The sequence below is a fragment of the Zalophus californianus genome, chromosome 1 (assembly GCF_009762305.2).
Source record: "Zalophus californianus isolate mZalCal1 chromosome 1, mZalCal1.pri.v2, whole genome shotgun sequence".
NCBI lineage: Eukaryota > Metazoa > Chordata > Mammalia > Carnivora > Otariidae > Zalophus > Zalophus californianus.
In genome coordinates, this window is record NC_045595.1 from 193,354,228 (window position 1) to 193,372,067 (window position 17,840).

The window sequence follows — 17,840 nt, forward strand, 5'->3', positions numbered from 1 at the left end:
CAAATAATCCATATTATTTTACCTATTCATAAGTGTCCTTGTTAAGAAATTCATGGAAGGGCCAATTAAACAACTATAAACAAATTATGAAGGATATTAAATAATTATTTCACAAATTACAGATTTCATTTGCTAAAGTTAGAGAACTTCCAAGGAAGTTGTTTTATTGCCATCATAAATCTCAAAAAAAAAAAAGAAACAAAAAATGCCATGATATTATTCAGGACATACAGAGGAAGAAGTGATGCTAATAACTTATTTAGCTTTTTTTCATAATACTGTTTTCTACTATTTTCCCATTATATTATATATATGCATATTAATGTTACATATTAGTATATATAAATTTCTATTTCAAGTCAACATTTGTAGCAAATTATAAATATTTCTCAAACTTTCAACATGTTTGCTTATATTTTATAATTCAAAATATGTATCTTAATCCAAAATTTACTTTATTATTTTTTCTTTTTCTTTAATGTGGACCTACATGAGCAAAAATTTAAGGGTGACAAAACTTGAATTATATTAGAGCTGCCCAACCAGTTTGGAGGGAATATTCATAGAATACTCCCAGCGTCTTCTCACCGTACTAAAAATGTAGTAGGAATCATATTCCCTTAATAAAACTTAGGGCTTTTTTTTTTCTTTGCATTTTGTAAATATTTAAAAGCTTATTTGACATATCATAGAATTATTACTAAATCACTGCTGTAGGTACTCAGAAAAGTGGAGCTCATGAGAAATAGCATTGTCGATGTTTCCAAAACACAGTATAGCAGACTGGGTCATACAGGCAATATTAGGTTACTATACCAGTGCTAGGATTGGTGCTGATTAGTTATGTGACCTGCATCCCTGGGACCTCAGTTTCCATATATGTAAATTAAGAAGGCTGAAGGAAGAAATTCTTGGGGCTTCATCATACTTAACCATTTAAAAATGCTTTTACTCAAGCATAGCCACATCCTTCAAAGGTGTCCTAAAACTTTTAAATTGCCCTCCATGGACACCTACCTAAGTTTTCATTATGAAATAAATAAAAAGCTAAATTAAGATCTATAATTTCTGTGTCTATGTTTTAAAACCTCATTGAAAAGAATTCTAAAAAGCCATACTAGATCAAACCTAGGGTCTTTTAATTGAGCTGTTTAAGATTTAGAATTGGTACTGAGTGATTGTGGACCGAAAATGAATACAACAGAGCTCATGCTTTATTAGAATACTGGATTAAAGGAGATTTAAATCAACCTCAACTTGAATTCACATTTCAAAGTGATCGATGGAGAATAATATCAATATAACGTGAAATGCTGATATAAAATGACATGAGATTTTTGGATATTAGTGATTTCACCAAGGTAAAAAATAATGGGGTAAACACATGATTGTATATTGCAGTACAAATTGCATGTCCTTGTGATCTTTTAATAACATGAATACTTTAATACAAAAAAAATACTTAAGGCACTGTGTTTTTCAAGGACTGATATAACAAAGTACAAGTTGCTTTTGATCACAGAGGTATTCCCTCTTTGCTTTAAAGGTTTAGACATTGGTCAGCCTGTTTAATTTTCTGAAGTAAATGGTTAGAATAAAGCTCACAAGCAAATTATATAGTATCTCTTATTTAGGAAGGATAATAAAAAGAACTTGCTTTGTAAAAGAATGTTATGAAAATTCTTTGAACATTCCTTGAGATTGTTGTTTCTTGTTGATTAGAAGCTGGCTAGGTAAAACTATTTTGAAAGTAATAAAATAGTTTTTTTCAACTATTAAACCATTGTTTTAAGAATAATTTTTGTTTTGTTTTATTGATAGCTTTTAGAACATATGATGAATTTTTCCTTTTTTTAAAAATTAATATTTATTCTTCTTTAGTAGAAATAATTAGAAAAATAAATATCCCCTGTTGACAACCTTATTGAAATATAGTTGGACCACAGTACAATGCCAATATATAAAGGGCAAAATGTGATCAATTTTGACATATGGATGTGCCCGCAAATCTATAACAATCATCTAGACAAACATTTACATCACCCCCAAGAATTCTCTCGAGCTCCTTTGTAATGCATTTATTCTTTCACTCTCCTCCTCAGGCAACTGTTAGTCTACTTTCTATCACTATAATTTAGTTGTACTTCCAAAACTTTATATATATGGGATCATGCATTACTTTAATTTTAATTTTTCGCTAAGCACTTTCAGTCAACACACACTGATATGTTGAATATGAATCAAAAATTTATAATGTTTTCCTGTCTTTTCATTGTGTGGATAAAAGAGTTTGTTTATTTAGTCACGTGTTGATGGGCATTTGGTTGTTGTCAGTTTGGGGCTATTACGAAAACCCTTTGTGAGCATTTTGAACATTGTGTGGACATAGTTGTTCTTTTTATCTGGAATAAATATGTTTCTTTGAAGAGCAAAAGATTTTAATTTTGCTCAAGTCCACCTTATCAAACTGGATGCATATATGATATTGTTCATGTTCCATCTAAGAAATCATTACCTAACCTAAGACCACAAAGATTTATGTCTAGGCTTTCTTTTTATTTTATTTTATTTATTTATTTATTTATTTATTTATTTATTTATTTATATTTTATTTTATTTTATTTTACTTTATTTTTTTTTAAAGATTTTATATATTTGTTTAAGAGAGAGAGCACAAGCAGTGGGGAGGGGCATAGGGAGAGGGAGAAGAAGACTCCCCTCTGAGCAGGGAGCCTGACATGGGGCTGGTTCCCAGGACCCCAGGGATCATAACCTGAGCCTAAACCAACTGAGCTATCCAGGCACCTCTAGGCTTTCTTTTTAATGTTTTGTTGATTTAGATTTTGCATTAAAGTCTATGATCTATTTTGGACTCATTTTTGTGGAGTCCATATATATTATTTTTCATACATCTATCGAAATAATTCAGCACTATTTTCTAAAAGACTTTCTTTTTCTAACCAAGGATTTGCCAATTTTGTTGATATTTACAAAGTACTAGCTTTCGGCTTTATTAATTTACATTCTTTATATATAAATCTGTTTTCTAATTTGTTGATTTCCATTTTATTTTCATTATTTCCATTCCATATATTTTGGACTTGCTTTGATCTTTGGTTATAGGTTCTTGAAGTGAAATATTAGGTCGTTTACTTTAGATGTTTCTTATTTTCTAATATAACCATATAAAACTCTAAACTTCCCACTAAACAATACTTCAGTGCAGCCCCAAAATTATGGTATGTTGTATTTTTGTTGTCATTCAAATGGTTGAAAATATTTTCTAATTTTTCTCGTGATTTCATCATTGGTCCATAGTTATTTGTAAGGATTTAATCCCCAGGTATTTAATGTTTTCCTAGATATTTTGCTGTTATTTTATTTCTAATGTAATTGAGTTTTGCTCAAAAATACCCCATTGTGTGATTTTTTTATTCTTTTTCATTTGTTGAGATATATGTCCCAGCATCTGATCTATCTCAGTAACTACACAGTGTGTATGAGAAGCAGGTGTATTCTGCAGTCATAGAATGCTGTGTTCTATAAATGTCATTTAGATAGAGGGAGGTGACAGTGTTGTTTAAATCTTCTGTCTTTACTTTTTTTGTATAGCTGTTTTATCAGAGTGAGAGGTGTTAAAACTCTCTACCATGATGTGAACATTTCTCTCTCACTTTAATCCTGTTGATTTTTGCATCATATATCTTTAGGCTCAAGAGGCCATGAACATTTATAGCTTGTATGTTGTATTAGTTTTCTATTTCTGCTAAAACCGGTGACAACAAATTTAATTGCTGGAAACAACATAAATACGTTATCTTTCAGTTCTGAAGGTCAGAGGTTCAAAATGATTTTCACTGGAATGAAATGTTGGGAGGACTGTGTTCCTTTGTGGAGGCTCTAGGGGAGATTGTTTTCTGTCCGTTTCAGCTTCTAGAATCTGCCCACATTTTTTGGCTCTTGGTCCTCTTCCATCTTTAAAAAGCCAGCAAAGGCAGATGGAGTCTCTCTCACATTACCCCACTCTAATTCTGCTACTTTTCTCATATCTTCTCTGTCTCTGACTTTTCCTTACATGAGATAATTGTATCCATACATTGGATAATCCAGGATATTCTTCTCAACTCAACATCTTTAACTTTATCACAGCTGCAAAGTTCCTTTTGCCATGTAAAATAACATGCTTACAGGTTCCAGAGATTATGATGTGAATATCTTTGGGGGGGGGGTGGAGGTCATTGCTCTCTCTCTCACATATATCTTTCTCATGAATTATTTTTTATTTTCTCCACTAAACATTTGCCTTAATATATTTTATATAATATTCAGATAACTACTCATACCTCCCTATGCTTAATGTTTATATACCCTTTACCATTTATTTACTTTCCACCTAGCTATATTTTTATGTGAAATTAAATTGTGGGGCGCCTGGGTGGCTCAGTAGGTTAAGCGACTGCCTTCGGCTCAGGTCATGATCCTGGAGTCCCGGAATCGAGTCCCGCATCGGGCTCCCTGCTCAGCGGGGAGTCTGCTTCTCCCTCTGACCCTCCCCCTGCCTCATGTGCTTTCTGTCTCTCTCATTCTCTCTCTCTCAAATAAATAAATAAAATAAAATAAAATAAATTAAATTGTGTCTTTTTAGGCAGCATATGACAGAATATTGCTTTTTCATTTATTCTGTCAATCTCTAACTTAAAATTAAAGTTTTTAAAGTAGGGATCAGCAATAAATGGGCCAGGTAATAAATACTTTAAGTTTTCCTTATATGGTCCCTGTCACCTACAAACTATCTTAAAATCTTGTGCATTTCTCTCTTACAAATGATTAAAAATGTGAAAATCATTCTTAACTGTAAATATATGTATAAGAGGTCCTTGGACTATATTTTTGTCCATAGTTCATAGGCTAGAATATTAAACTGAATGGTGTTATTAATATAGTCTCCTTCAGGTATAACATTTTGTTTTCTGCTTTTCCCCCTCTTTTTTTTTTCATGTTCTGTTTGATTTTTCTGCATTATTTTGAGTTACGTGAGATTTTAGTGATTTATTTTAATTTGTATGTTGGCAATATATTTTTGGTATTGTTTTGCTCAAGTGATTCTATAGGAATTATAATACACAAACCTAACATTTCACAGTCTTATATAGAGCTAATATTTTGATACCTTATATTAAGTAGAGAAACATCACAACTATATAGATCCCTTTACACCTGCCCCACCACTGATCTTTCTATTGTTGATTTCATATGTATTACATCTACATTCATTGAAATCTCACCAGAAATTATGATAAATTTTGTATTGGAGAGTCATACATATTTTTAGGAACTGAAGAGAAAATATTTTAATTTACTTATCCATTTACCATTTATTTTGCTCTTTTTTCATCCCTAAAGATCCAATTTCTTTTTGATATTATAGTCCTTCAGCCTGAAGAGATTTCTTCTCCATTAATTTTAGAGCATATGTGTTAGGGATAGATTGTATTTTTTTTTTCCCAATCTGGAAATATTCTCCTCATCATTCCTGAAGGATTCTGTTTTTTTTCCTGGAAAGAATTCTGGGTTGACATTTTTTCAACGGTTTAGTTCCAATATCTTCTAACCTCCTTGGTTTCTGATGAGAAATTCATGATAATTTGAATTGTGAATTCCTCGTATGCCACATGTCATTATTCACTAGCCGCTTTCAGGTTACTTCCTTTATTTGTATTACTCATTGTTTTGATTGGAATGTGTTAGATACAGTTTTCTTTGAGTTTTCCTGTTTGGGGTGTACTGAGTTTCTTAAATCTGTAAATTTATATTTGGCAATCTTTTTGAGCATTTTTGGACACAATTTCTTCAATTATTAGTTCTTTCTCGGTCTCTTTCTCATCTCTAGGGCTTTGCTTATGCATGTTAGACCTTTTGGAATTATCTAAAATTCCCTGAGATACTGTTCAGTTTTACATATTTTAACTATTCACTGTTCTTTAGATTAGATAATATCTGCAGTTTTCTCTTCAAATTAACCGACCTTTTATCCCACCATCTCCTTTCTGCTCCTAAGCCCAATCAGTGAGTTCTTTTTTTAAAGATATTAATTTTTTTCCTGAATTTCTGATTTTGTTCTGTTTTATATTTTTTGTTTCTCTGCTGACTTTTTTTATTCTTACTCATTTTATGTATGCTGTCCCTTATCTCATGGAGCATAGTTAGAATAACCGCTCCAAAATCTATAAATCTAAAATCTGATAGAATCAACATCTGGGTCATCTTGGAATGCATTTGTTGATTGTCTTTTCTCTTTAGAATTGATCATATTCTTCTGGCTCATTGGATGTCAAGAAATGTTGGTATGAGTCCTGGATACTATAATTATTATGTTGTGCAGACTCTAAGACTTTTGACAAACATCTGGAAAAAGTGTATTAAGCAGATATTCACTTCTAAATTCTTTGTTGCCTACTATGATGGTGACTCAAATCTCAATTAACTTCTTAAAGCCTTTGTTATGCAAATTTGTGCCTGTCCCATGCATTCAAAGCTCAGGACTTAGGCTGATTTCTGTGGCTTAAAGGAAGAATTATGGCATCTCCTTCAGTGATCCCTATTTGGGATTGCCCCCTTCCTGCTCATCCTGTATTGGCTTCTTCCAAGAAACTGTTGTACTTCCGGATATATTTTAGCTCTAGTATCACGGTGCAGCACCCCAACTATGGCCTGCCCTCTAGACAAAGTCATGAGAGAGAAAAAGAAGTGGGACATCAATGTTAATTCCCTTCCACAATCTCCTTGATTTTATTTACTCTACAGAAGCCTTGGGTTGTGACTTTTGCTATTGTTTTGTATTTTTTTTTAATTTGTGTCATCTCTAGAACTTTTAATCATTACCAGCAGAGGAGATGGACAAATCACAAATTTATACTGCCATTATGGAAGCAGAAATTTCTATATATTCTATTCTTCATACAAACTTAAATCATAAAAATATTTGGTTTCCCTAGTCTCTGGAATCAAGATACGAATGTTTTAATTTCAGTTTTTGGAGTTTTTAGTATATTTCTGCCTTTTACTTTTTTTCAAATTTCTTTTTTTGGTTTTTATTTTTTATAAATCATATATTCTCGAATAAAGCATTACACCAATCAAAGATTATTTAAAATGCAAAGTCCTAAAAAGAAGTTAAGTTTCTTTTTTCCCTTTCAGTAAATCAGTCTTCTGTGCAGTCAGTTTCATTTATCTCTACACAGACCTTAATTATCCTGAAAAGTGTATTAAGTTCTCCATGTATAAATCATTTCAGATTTTATTTTATTTTTTATTTTTTTAAAGATTTTTATTTTTTGACAGAGAGAGAGAGACAGGGAGAGAGGGAACACAAGCAGGGGGAGTCAAGGAGGGAGAAGCAAGCCTCCCGCGGAGCAGGGAGCCCGATGCGGGGCTCCATCCCAGGACCCTGGGATCATGACCTGAGCTGAAGGCAGACGCTTAACGACTGAGCCACCCAGGCGCCCCTCATTTCAGATTTTAAATTAAGAGACAGGATAGCTTTAGCTGAGGTTTAGAATTAGATGTTCAAAGTTTTTAATGGCATCCTTCATCTATAGAGAGATAATTCTGATAAAGGCTAAATTTTATGTAAAACAAAACAAAATGTCTTATATTTTATGATGAATAAACACATTTAATTGTGCATTCCATTGACATTTTCCATTCTTTTTTTTTTTTAAATCTCCAACTGAAAGGAGTTCTTCCTGTGGTTCTAACCTACACATGGATGCTACATATAAGATGTCTCCTCTTGTTTTCTCCTCATGATGAATATGATTTAAATAGCCATTACAAATTATTTGTAAGTCTCTAGAAGTCTAGCTTCCTCTTTGATTAATCCAAATTTTTATGGTTTTTCTTCATATACCTTAAAGAGAATTCTTTGTTTTTCACAATTAAAATTACTGATGAACTCAAGGACAATATAAAATATGTTGGGAGCCTAGCCCACTTTTCCAACTTTATACTACGTTTCAGAATAAATTCTAGCTTTAGCATGATAAAATTTTGCCCATCCATGTGGCTAACCTCTTCTCTGTGATATGTTTATGAGATTATTACCTTATGGATAATATAATTTATTAAAACTGAATATAAAAATGCTTAAAGTTGATGAAAAAGATGGTGGAAAATTCATTTATGCTAAGTTATGTAAATATGCTGATGAGAGATGAATTTTACTTAAATAGAAATTAACATAATTATTAACCTTAATTTCATTAATTGCTAAAGTTCAGATTTTATTCTTGTGATAGAAATAGAGGAAATGGCACAATGGTATCATTTGTCTACAGTTAGCATTATTTTGGGGTAGCGTTAAATGATCATTTGGAATATGTAACCATGGTCATCATTTAAAATTTAGTCAGCCTGCTTTTTTCTTTCAATTATTTTCCTTGTAAATTAGAGTAATTTTATTATTAAATTTGGACCTTTTCAATTATTTTCTTTGTAGAGTAATTTTATTATGAAATTTGGAACTTTTTTTTACATTTATGATACCACCATTGTAATAAAAAATCTTATATTCCTTCATATTAGTAGAAATTTTGATTGGATATTGCACCAATAATAAGTACTGAAGCTATCTAATAAGCTTATTTCTTGGTAATTAAAGACTATGTTTTTATAAGATAGGATGTTTTATTTAGCAGCTAATTTATAATACCATTGAAACTTTTAGAACCTGACATGCAATGCTATGAGAAGTTATTTTTGTAAATAGATATTTACAAGTTAGAAATGGTAAGAATATTTATATTCTGCATCTTTAAATCAAAAACAGTAGAGGAACTATGAAAACCACAGACGCAATGTCATAAAACACAATGTCATAAAACACTGACCAGAACAATCTTCACTGCCTGACTCAAGCAGCTACAGTCTCTTATTTCTAAAAAAGAGTGAGAAACAATCAAGCCATTTATAATTGATACCAACCATATTTACTGTAATAGCGCTAAAGTTAAGGTGTTTAGATTAAACCCCCTTTTTTAAAAATTCAAAACCTCTTTTATGTTTCCTCTGAAGCAGATTTCTTGGCTGCCTGACAGTTCATTTTCAACATTTCAAAGGAATTACCCTTTCTAAGAAACATAGGTTGAACTAAAGTTCCAATTTATAAAACAAGGGAGATAACAGGCATGTGATATGTGGTTTAATGCAATAAACACCGATTACATAGTACATTTGATTAAAATTAGAATATCATTAAGTATTGTGACAATCTACTCATTGCATATTACCTGTTAATTAGACTTAATTATTTTATGTGATAAATTTAACAGTTACATGATGACAATGCATGTTAAGAAATATTGAATTTTTCATTTACATTTTATTTCTCATCCAGATCTCTGCACCTGCTTTTATTTGTTAGACATAATCGCTTCTCGGCCTTTTGGCTAAGATCAAGTGTATTTGTTAGACATAATAGCAATATTTACATGCATTTTCTTCTGTGGTGTGAAAGCATTAGGAATATGAGAAACCTTTTAAGGATGTGGCAATATTAATTAATCTTACAACAGACTCACGTTACTTCCATTATTTACATGCCTTCCATAGAATTGATACATCTTTGCTTGATCACATAATTCTTTCTTCACATTTCACAATCTCAAGATAACAGTGATGCTCGTAGCATGATCTGCCGCATGTCCAGGATAAGGTAAATAAGATGCAAACAGCATTTTGAATATTTAAGAAATAATCTTACTAAATACTTTGGAATTAGAAAAACTTCTTGGTCATAGTGGACACATTTATATCTGAGATTGAAATATTGTCTTATGATCCTAACTTTTATACTCACCATAATACATAATACATTTAAGCTGTTCAGACTTTAAAGAAGATGGTTCACATTTAGAAATAAGTTGGTTCTAATGCTAACAACTGTTTAGATTTTATATCCAGTATGATAATTTCAAGGACAGTATCTGAGAGAAATATAAAGCTTATCTCTAGATGCAGAAGATAAGAATAGAATATTAAAAGAAAAGCTGAAAAATCTTTTACTGCTCAGGTGTATTTTTTAACCCCAAATTTGCATGTGTCCCCTGGGGAAATTTGAAATACCATGCTCCTCATGTAAAGGTATCATCAGTTATTCTAGTCTTAACACATTTTTGTCTATCTCTGATAGATATCATTTGATTCAAATTAAATCATTTTGTTCAAACGTACTTCAGAGATTATGACGATGAACAAACAAATATCAAAGAAATAACAATAGTCATATTGTATAACTACCGGATTTATCACTGCCTCTTGGCACCTGCTTAACTTAACTGCTGAGGAATAGTGAGCTCTGCCTCCAGTTTGCCACAGCTTTCTGTCCTTCCTCTGGCTTGAAGACCTTGCCCCAGAAATCCCAGTTCTCCCTAGCAAGTGAGTGTCTTAATTTGAGCTGCGATAACAAAATATCGTAGACTGAATGGCTTAAACACAAGCATTTATTTCCCACTGTTCTGCAGTCTGGAAGTCCAAGATCGGGATGCCAGTGTGGTCAGGTTATTGGTGAGAGCCTTTTTCTGGTTACGTCCTTACATGGCCTTTCCTTGACGCAAGTACACAGAGACACTTCCTATCTCTTCGTCTTTCCTTAAGGGCATTAATCCCCTGATGGGATTCTACTCTTACGACTTCATCTACAACTAATTACCTCCAAAGGTCCCCACCTCCAAATCCTATCAGCTTAAAGATTAGGCCTTCAGCCTATTAATTTGGGGGGGGGGTTGGGGAGGATACACAAACATTCAGTCCATAGCAGTGAGCTTTCTGGATTTGACAGAGATCACGGAGAGTTGGAGCTAGTGCAGAGCTTCACAGAGTGAAGCTGCCCACCAAGATCACATCATGCCAAGACTTCACAGACTTCATTGAGTTTTACTGTCTTGAAGATCCTGAAAGATACGCTAAGACCTTGTGGCCGAATGCTTACAGCTTGTCTTAGTCCCTTCAGGCTGCTAGAACAAAGTGCCGTAGATTGGGTGGTTTATAAACAACAGAAGTTTATTTTGCATGGTTCTAGAGGCTGGAAGCCCATGATCAGGGAGCCAGCATGGTGGGGTTCTGGTGCAGACTGTGGCTTCTATTTCTGTCCCCATAGGATGGAGAGCAGAGCCCAGGAGCAATGCCCTCTCCTGACTCTTATAGGGCACTGATCCCATTCATGAGAGTTCCACCCTTATGACCTCATCTGCTCCTCATCACCTCCCAGAGGCCATGCCTCCCAATGCCTTTATATTGGGGAGTAGGGTTGCTACATGTGAATTTGGTGGGGATAAGGCACAGCATTCAGTTCATAACAATGCTTCTCCACCTTCCTCCTCTTCCTTAGGACGTGGTGCCAGTAGATATACCTTGTTGGGTTTGCTACTTTACACTTTAGTCCACAATAGCATGGCCACCAAAAGTTATGGTTATTGATTCTTGAAAAAGTCTAGTCCAACAACTTGAATCCAACCAGCCAGAATTCTGTGGCCATAAATCCTTTCATTCTTTAATTTCAGTGGAACAGTGGCAAGGACAAGTTTTTCCTAATATTATCTATGTATTCTTGGTACCTAACCACTGACTGAAGTCAGCTTTGTTTGTGATGATTTAAACTAAATAGTAGTTTTCTAATATATTGGGCTTTACAGAAATAATATTAGAATGTCATAGTATTAGCAGCTATCCTTAGATTTTAATGAATCTGTTGGATCTAATCCTAGGAGATTAGTCATTTAAATTATCAAAATTTCAGTTTCCTGATTGGTAAAGAGGGAGAGATGCATCTAAACTTATTATTTTATGAATTTAGACATGCTGAGGTTAGAATCTTAATTATATATTTTTTCATTCAACAGTATTTATTAGGCATGTACTACAAACCAAGCACTTTTCCAGGTGTTGAGTATAGAGAATTAAACTAAGCAAGCAAAAATGACTTTATGAGCCTTACCCTCTAGCAAGGAAAACAGATACTAAACAAACAAAGTAGCAAAATCTATAATATGGGATAGTGAAAAGGGCCAAGGAGAAGAAAATAGAGCAATGCGGTGAGATGCATCAGCAGCTAACACCACAAAAATCGTACATAATAAGCACCCCAAAATTCAGCGGCACTTCCATGCTCAACTGGAACCAGCTGACACAGCCTGACTTTCTATAGGGAGCTTTGTGTCAAGCAGCAAGGCTTACCTCCATGCTATGGGTCCAGTAACACTTGTAACCAGGCAGAAGAGGTGACAGCTACAGGAGTTTCATGGCAATGGCAGAGGCACGAGAGAACAAGCCCCATAACAAAAGCTGATTTCAGGTGTCTACTCAGGTCACATCCAGAAAGTCAGGTGGCTAAGCCTATCACCAATCCAACAGGGGAATGCACTCCCTTTGGAAGGGCTTTTGGAGCAAATATCTGCTGCATAAAACAAGCCATTTCAGAAGTGTGTATCTGTGAATGAAAGACCATTTTAAAATGATATTCAAGTTTGTGAAAACATGTATATTTACATTTTCTCTAAATTGCTTCAGAATTGTATTATCACATACTGAATAAGAAAAACCGACATAATTTTCACTATGTTGTTTTAAAGATGTTAAAGAAGTAAATGGTATTTTTGTATCTTCATTTAATGACTTTCATAATAATTACTCAGGTTCATAACATTTATTGTATAACATTAGAAGTAGTATATCATTAGTGCTTTTCAAAGATGCAAAATGATTGAAGGGATATACAAATATTGCAATATATCTAGGAAGCTGGACTCTACTTATATGAATCAGCTTAGAAACTATCATAAAATAACATAATTTAATGCAATTATAATTAAAAAATGTGTCATAGAGACCATACAAATGAGCTAATAGAAAAGAACACACAAAATCCTCTTAGAAATGTAATATCATCATAATATTTTGAAGAAGTAGAATCTAAGATCAGATAATATTGATTTTGTATCCATACAATTTCAAAAACTTAATGTGACTCATTTGCCTTACTACATTTACTCATATAGATTACTTTATTTCATATGTTTTGGGTCCTCAGGAGTGAAATGTCCTCTCTGCTCTAGGAGGAACCATTTATACCCTTCTGATGAAGATGAAGGCTTGATAAGAGTAATTCACCTCTTTACAATCATTATTTTTATCACTCTTGCTATCTTAAAATGCTGCCTATGTAACAGGATTTAAAATGTTACTTGTTAGATACAAGTAATTCAGTGATAATCCTCTTTGTTTAGGAAACCTTTGATCTATTTTGGGATTGCCAAAAAGTCTTCTAAAGATTATAAGAGCAATTATCAATGTAGTCAGCCCAACACCATAACAAGTATTCTAATTTTTGATACTTTTATTTTTTTTGTGATTTCCCCAGATTTCATAATGTGATGAATTTTTGTTCCCAGTACTTATGAGTCATCAATGCTAACAATTGATTTAACCATTTTTCTTGCCTGAGCAACATGTCACATGATTGCTTATTTTAATTATTTTTTAAAAGAGTGTTATTTTAGATTTCTATCCAAGAATAAAAATTAGACATATAAAAATTCCAGATCATATCCTAGTAAACCAAGATAATAATTTCACTTGAATATGTACACATTTATTTTAAAATTTTATTTAAAATTGTTTGATTCGCACAATGAAATATTCTTTCCTAGAATGAGTAGAAATGATTCCACTATAACATAATATTCACAAAGCCAAAGCCAATTATTCCTAACATCTTTTTCTAAAGTGGGAAGAAAAAAGGAAAGTAAAAGAAACACACATTTATGACTTTCCAGAAGCTCTCTGGAAAGTCCGAAAGCTATTTAGGTATGTAATAGATATATTTAAATATTTTTTCTAAATTTAGAGATTTATTTTGGAAAAGCAAAATCAAAAGCCCTTCCCAGATTTGTTCACCTGCCTGAATTAAAATTGTAGGTGATTGAGAAACTACTGGTTACCTATTTAATCAAATTTACAATAAGTTAAAATAAACATAAAAGGAAAAAAATGCTTCCTTGATAAAATCTTTGTTAACAGTGGGTATTTTTCATTCAGACTATGGTTTAAAATGTGTTCTTTTTTCAATATTATTATTATTTTTAAAGATTTTATTTATTTATTAGAGAGAGTGCACAGAGGGAAAGCTAGAGGGCAAAGCAGACTCCCTACTGAGCAGAGAGCTTGATGCTGGCTCAATCCCAGGACCTTGAGATCATGACCTGAGCCTAAGGCAGATGCTAAACGAACTGAGCGACCGTGGCACCTCTCAATATTATTTTGATTTAATTTTTCTACTTCTTAAATCCAATAATATTATTATAAAACTCTTGATTATTTGTAATACAAATTTTGAACATAATAGGATAGTACCAGCTGCTTGATACTTATTGCCATATTCACTCATTAAATTAATATTTATTTAATGCTTACTGTATGCTAGACAGTATAGTGACCCTAGGGAAACACAAAAAAGAATGCACATTTTTTAACTCAAAAAAAAAAAAAAAAACTAGAGATCCATGTCAATATTATTTTAGGAGAGGTTGTACATTTTTTGTTTTTGTTTACTATGATGCAGTGTTCTGAAAATATATCACACATGATTCATTTCCAGTCATACTTGAATTACTTTTATTCCATTTGATTTAAAATATTTTGCTTTGTGGGCGCCTGGGTGGCTCAGTTGGTTAAGCGACTGCCTTCGGCTCAGGTCATGATCCTGGAGTCCCGGGATCGAGTCCCACATCGGGCTCCCTGCTCAGCAGGGAGTCTGCTTCTCCCTCTGACCCTCTTCCCTCTCATGCTCTCTATCTCTCATTCTCTCTCTCTCAAATAAATAAATAAAATCTTTAAAAATATATATTGCTTTGTTATATAAAAATACTTTTTAAAAAATAGTTTATCATCTCTTTAAATAAAAAAAGTGTTCTAATCAAATGCATATTAAAAATATAAAATATAGGGATGCCAGGGTGGCTCAGTTGCTTAAGCTTCTGCTTTCGGCTTGGGTCATGATCCCTGAGTCCTAGATCAAGTCCCACACCTGGCTCCGTGCTCAGGGAGTCGGCTTCTCCCTCTGCCTGCCACTCCCCCGCTTGTGTTCTCTCTCTCTCTGACAAATAAATAAATAAAATCTTTAAATATATATATATATATAATATATGTCAATGTAAACAGTAGTTAAGCAGAAGGAAACTGTGATGTAAGTCCAATTAAATAATACTATGGGGGCTGCTGGGTGGCTCAGTCATTTGGGCTGCTGACTTGATTTCATTTCAGGTCAAGATCTCAGGGTCATGAGATCCAACCCCACCTTGCATTTTACACTCAGCACGGACTCTGCCTGAGAGCCTTTCCCTCAGCCCCTCCCCCCACTTGTTCACATTTGCTCGCTCTCTCTCTCAAATAAATCTTATAAATAAATAAATAAATAAAAATAATACCATGGTTACTTGAACTTTAAAAATATGTGACAATTTGATACCAATTTTATTCAAGACACTTAAAGGAAGATAGAAGAGTTTTACATTATTCCCCACATTTCAGCCTCTCAATTAAGAGGCAATAAATATAAAGGTAAAATAGTGATGATGATACCTAATGTAATTGCAATTAAATCTGCTCATTACATAACATGCTTAAACATTGCTTGACAGGTCATAAACACCATATGAACTGTTATCATCATTATTATTTCTAATGTTGCTATTATTATTGTTATTATATTATGGCAATAATACTAAAAGTTTTCTTTTTTGTTTTCCATTATTGTGACCCAGACATTCTTTGATGCATGTAATAAGCAACATTCTAGAATGAACAATCATGCACTTTTAGATTAACAATGAAAATGTTTTAGTTTGTTTTTGAAATTTTTTAGGTCATCAGTGTTTGGTAAGTTCATGAAAGGAATTAAACTTACTGCATATAAAATTAATAACCTAGACATCAAATTGAATCACTAGATGAAACAATGTACTTTTAACCTGATAGGGCTTTCTTTTCAATTCTAATAGTAGTGACAAACTCCAAAATTGTTTGACATCAATAAGCACAAATTATATAAACTACAGAATGTGCTACAGTTAAATCAGATTCTGAAGAAACTAACATTATCATTACTTATAAAACAATTTTAACACTGCTATATCCGTATGACCAATCATTCTTCTTTTGACAACTCAGAAATTTTACAAAAGAGATCCACTTAAGCTTTGTTTCCTAAATTTCTATGTAAAATTGTGCACAATGAAAACATAGTCCTTAAAATACTGTAGCTTTATGCAAAATTCAATTATATAAAGTAGCCATAGAGGAAAAAATTAACCATAGGTAGTAAAATACTTTTATTAGTATATTTATGTATGATTTAAGGAAGAGAAATATTAAGACAAGAAAAAGAATAGTAGTAGAATATTCACTGTACTTATAATCAAGGTTTTCTTATTATCAGTAATAATTATATCACTAATATCAGTCAAATTAAAGAGAAACCCAATGTGTGCTAAGAAGTCCTATATAGGCATTATCTTCATATGACACTTATGACTCCAGGGTCATAAAATATGCTGAAATTTATGCATAACTTGGTGTTCAAATGTGGTACTGAAAATGCACATCCAACACTATGGTTGGTTAATTGGCAATAAGCAGACATCTAATTTAGTATTCCATGTAGCCTCTAGAATTCCCATGGTACATGGACTGAGTCCAGTTAATTGCCATAGCTGATTCTGCCTATGAATGAACATGCAGTAGAGGTGGATCTATGAAATTATTAATTGAATTATCCTCTAAATGTGCCAAAGGATATATTAGTTTTTATTCCCTTGGTAGTTTCTCTCAGCATAAATCAAATGAGAAAATTCAATGACTGAAAAAGCATCAAGGTATTTTAGAAATTAAAAAAACATGTGCAGTTAATTCCCGGTTAATTTACGGGGCTGGCTTCTTTACAAAATAAGCAGTAAGAGTCTATGAAAGACAGTGTATTACCACAGAATTAATACTGGATCAAAGTCCTAAATTCTGCGATACTGGGAAAATGAAACACATGTAGGTATACCTTTCCTTCTCCATTAAATGCAGTGATGATATTTAGAATCCATACTTAACTGGATTTTCACTCATTTATTTAACTATTATTTCCTGAACATCTACGGAATGTCAAATATAAATTCAGGTCCCGTACAAAATTGTGAGAAAAGCAACATTGTCTTTGCTGTCATGGAACTTATGCTTTAATTCAGGAAGCACATTAAGATGAAGTGTATCAGAAAGTGATGGAACAAATGGGAAGCTAGTGCAAAGTGCCGAAAGCAGGAAAGTAGGTTAGGGATGGTGAGGGTCTCAGATCGAAGTTAACTCAAATAGAGACACAGCAGACGCAGAAATAGGCATAAGCCAGCTAATGTGGAAATTTATAAATCTTTATAGAAGTTTTTGATTTCAGACGTGTGAAGAGAATCTTATAGAAAGAATTAATCAGGATAGTAACATTGTCTTAAAATAGAAGCTGGTAGGTTAGGAAGCCAGTAAGGACCAACCTCCTAAAGTGAACCAGGTAATGATGACGGCCTCAACCAGGGATGTAATAGTGGCAATTGAGAGAAGTGAATGGTATTTTTATATACTGTGATTTATTGGTGAGGAATGAATGTCAAACGTTTATGAATATTTTATTTTATTGTGGTTCTTAAAACCTAATATTAAAGAAGAAAATTTGAAAATGTTATACCAGAAAGTATGATCATTGGAAGAGGGGAAGGTGTTTCATGGCAGTATAGAAATTATTTGGAGAGTGT

At 32.9% G+C, this 17,840-nt stretch overlaps 1 protein-coding gene across 2 annotated transcripts in view; it reads left to right on the forward strand.

Moving 5' to 3' along the window:
• Positions 1-17,840, forward strand: part of NCAM2 (neural cell adhesion molecule 2) — a 521,997-nt gene that overhangs the window by 385,342 nt on the left and 118,815 nt on the right. The gene's annotated exons all lie outside the window — the stretch shown is intronic.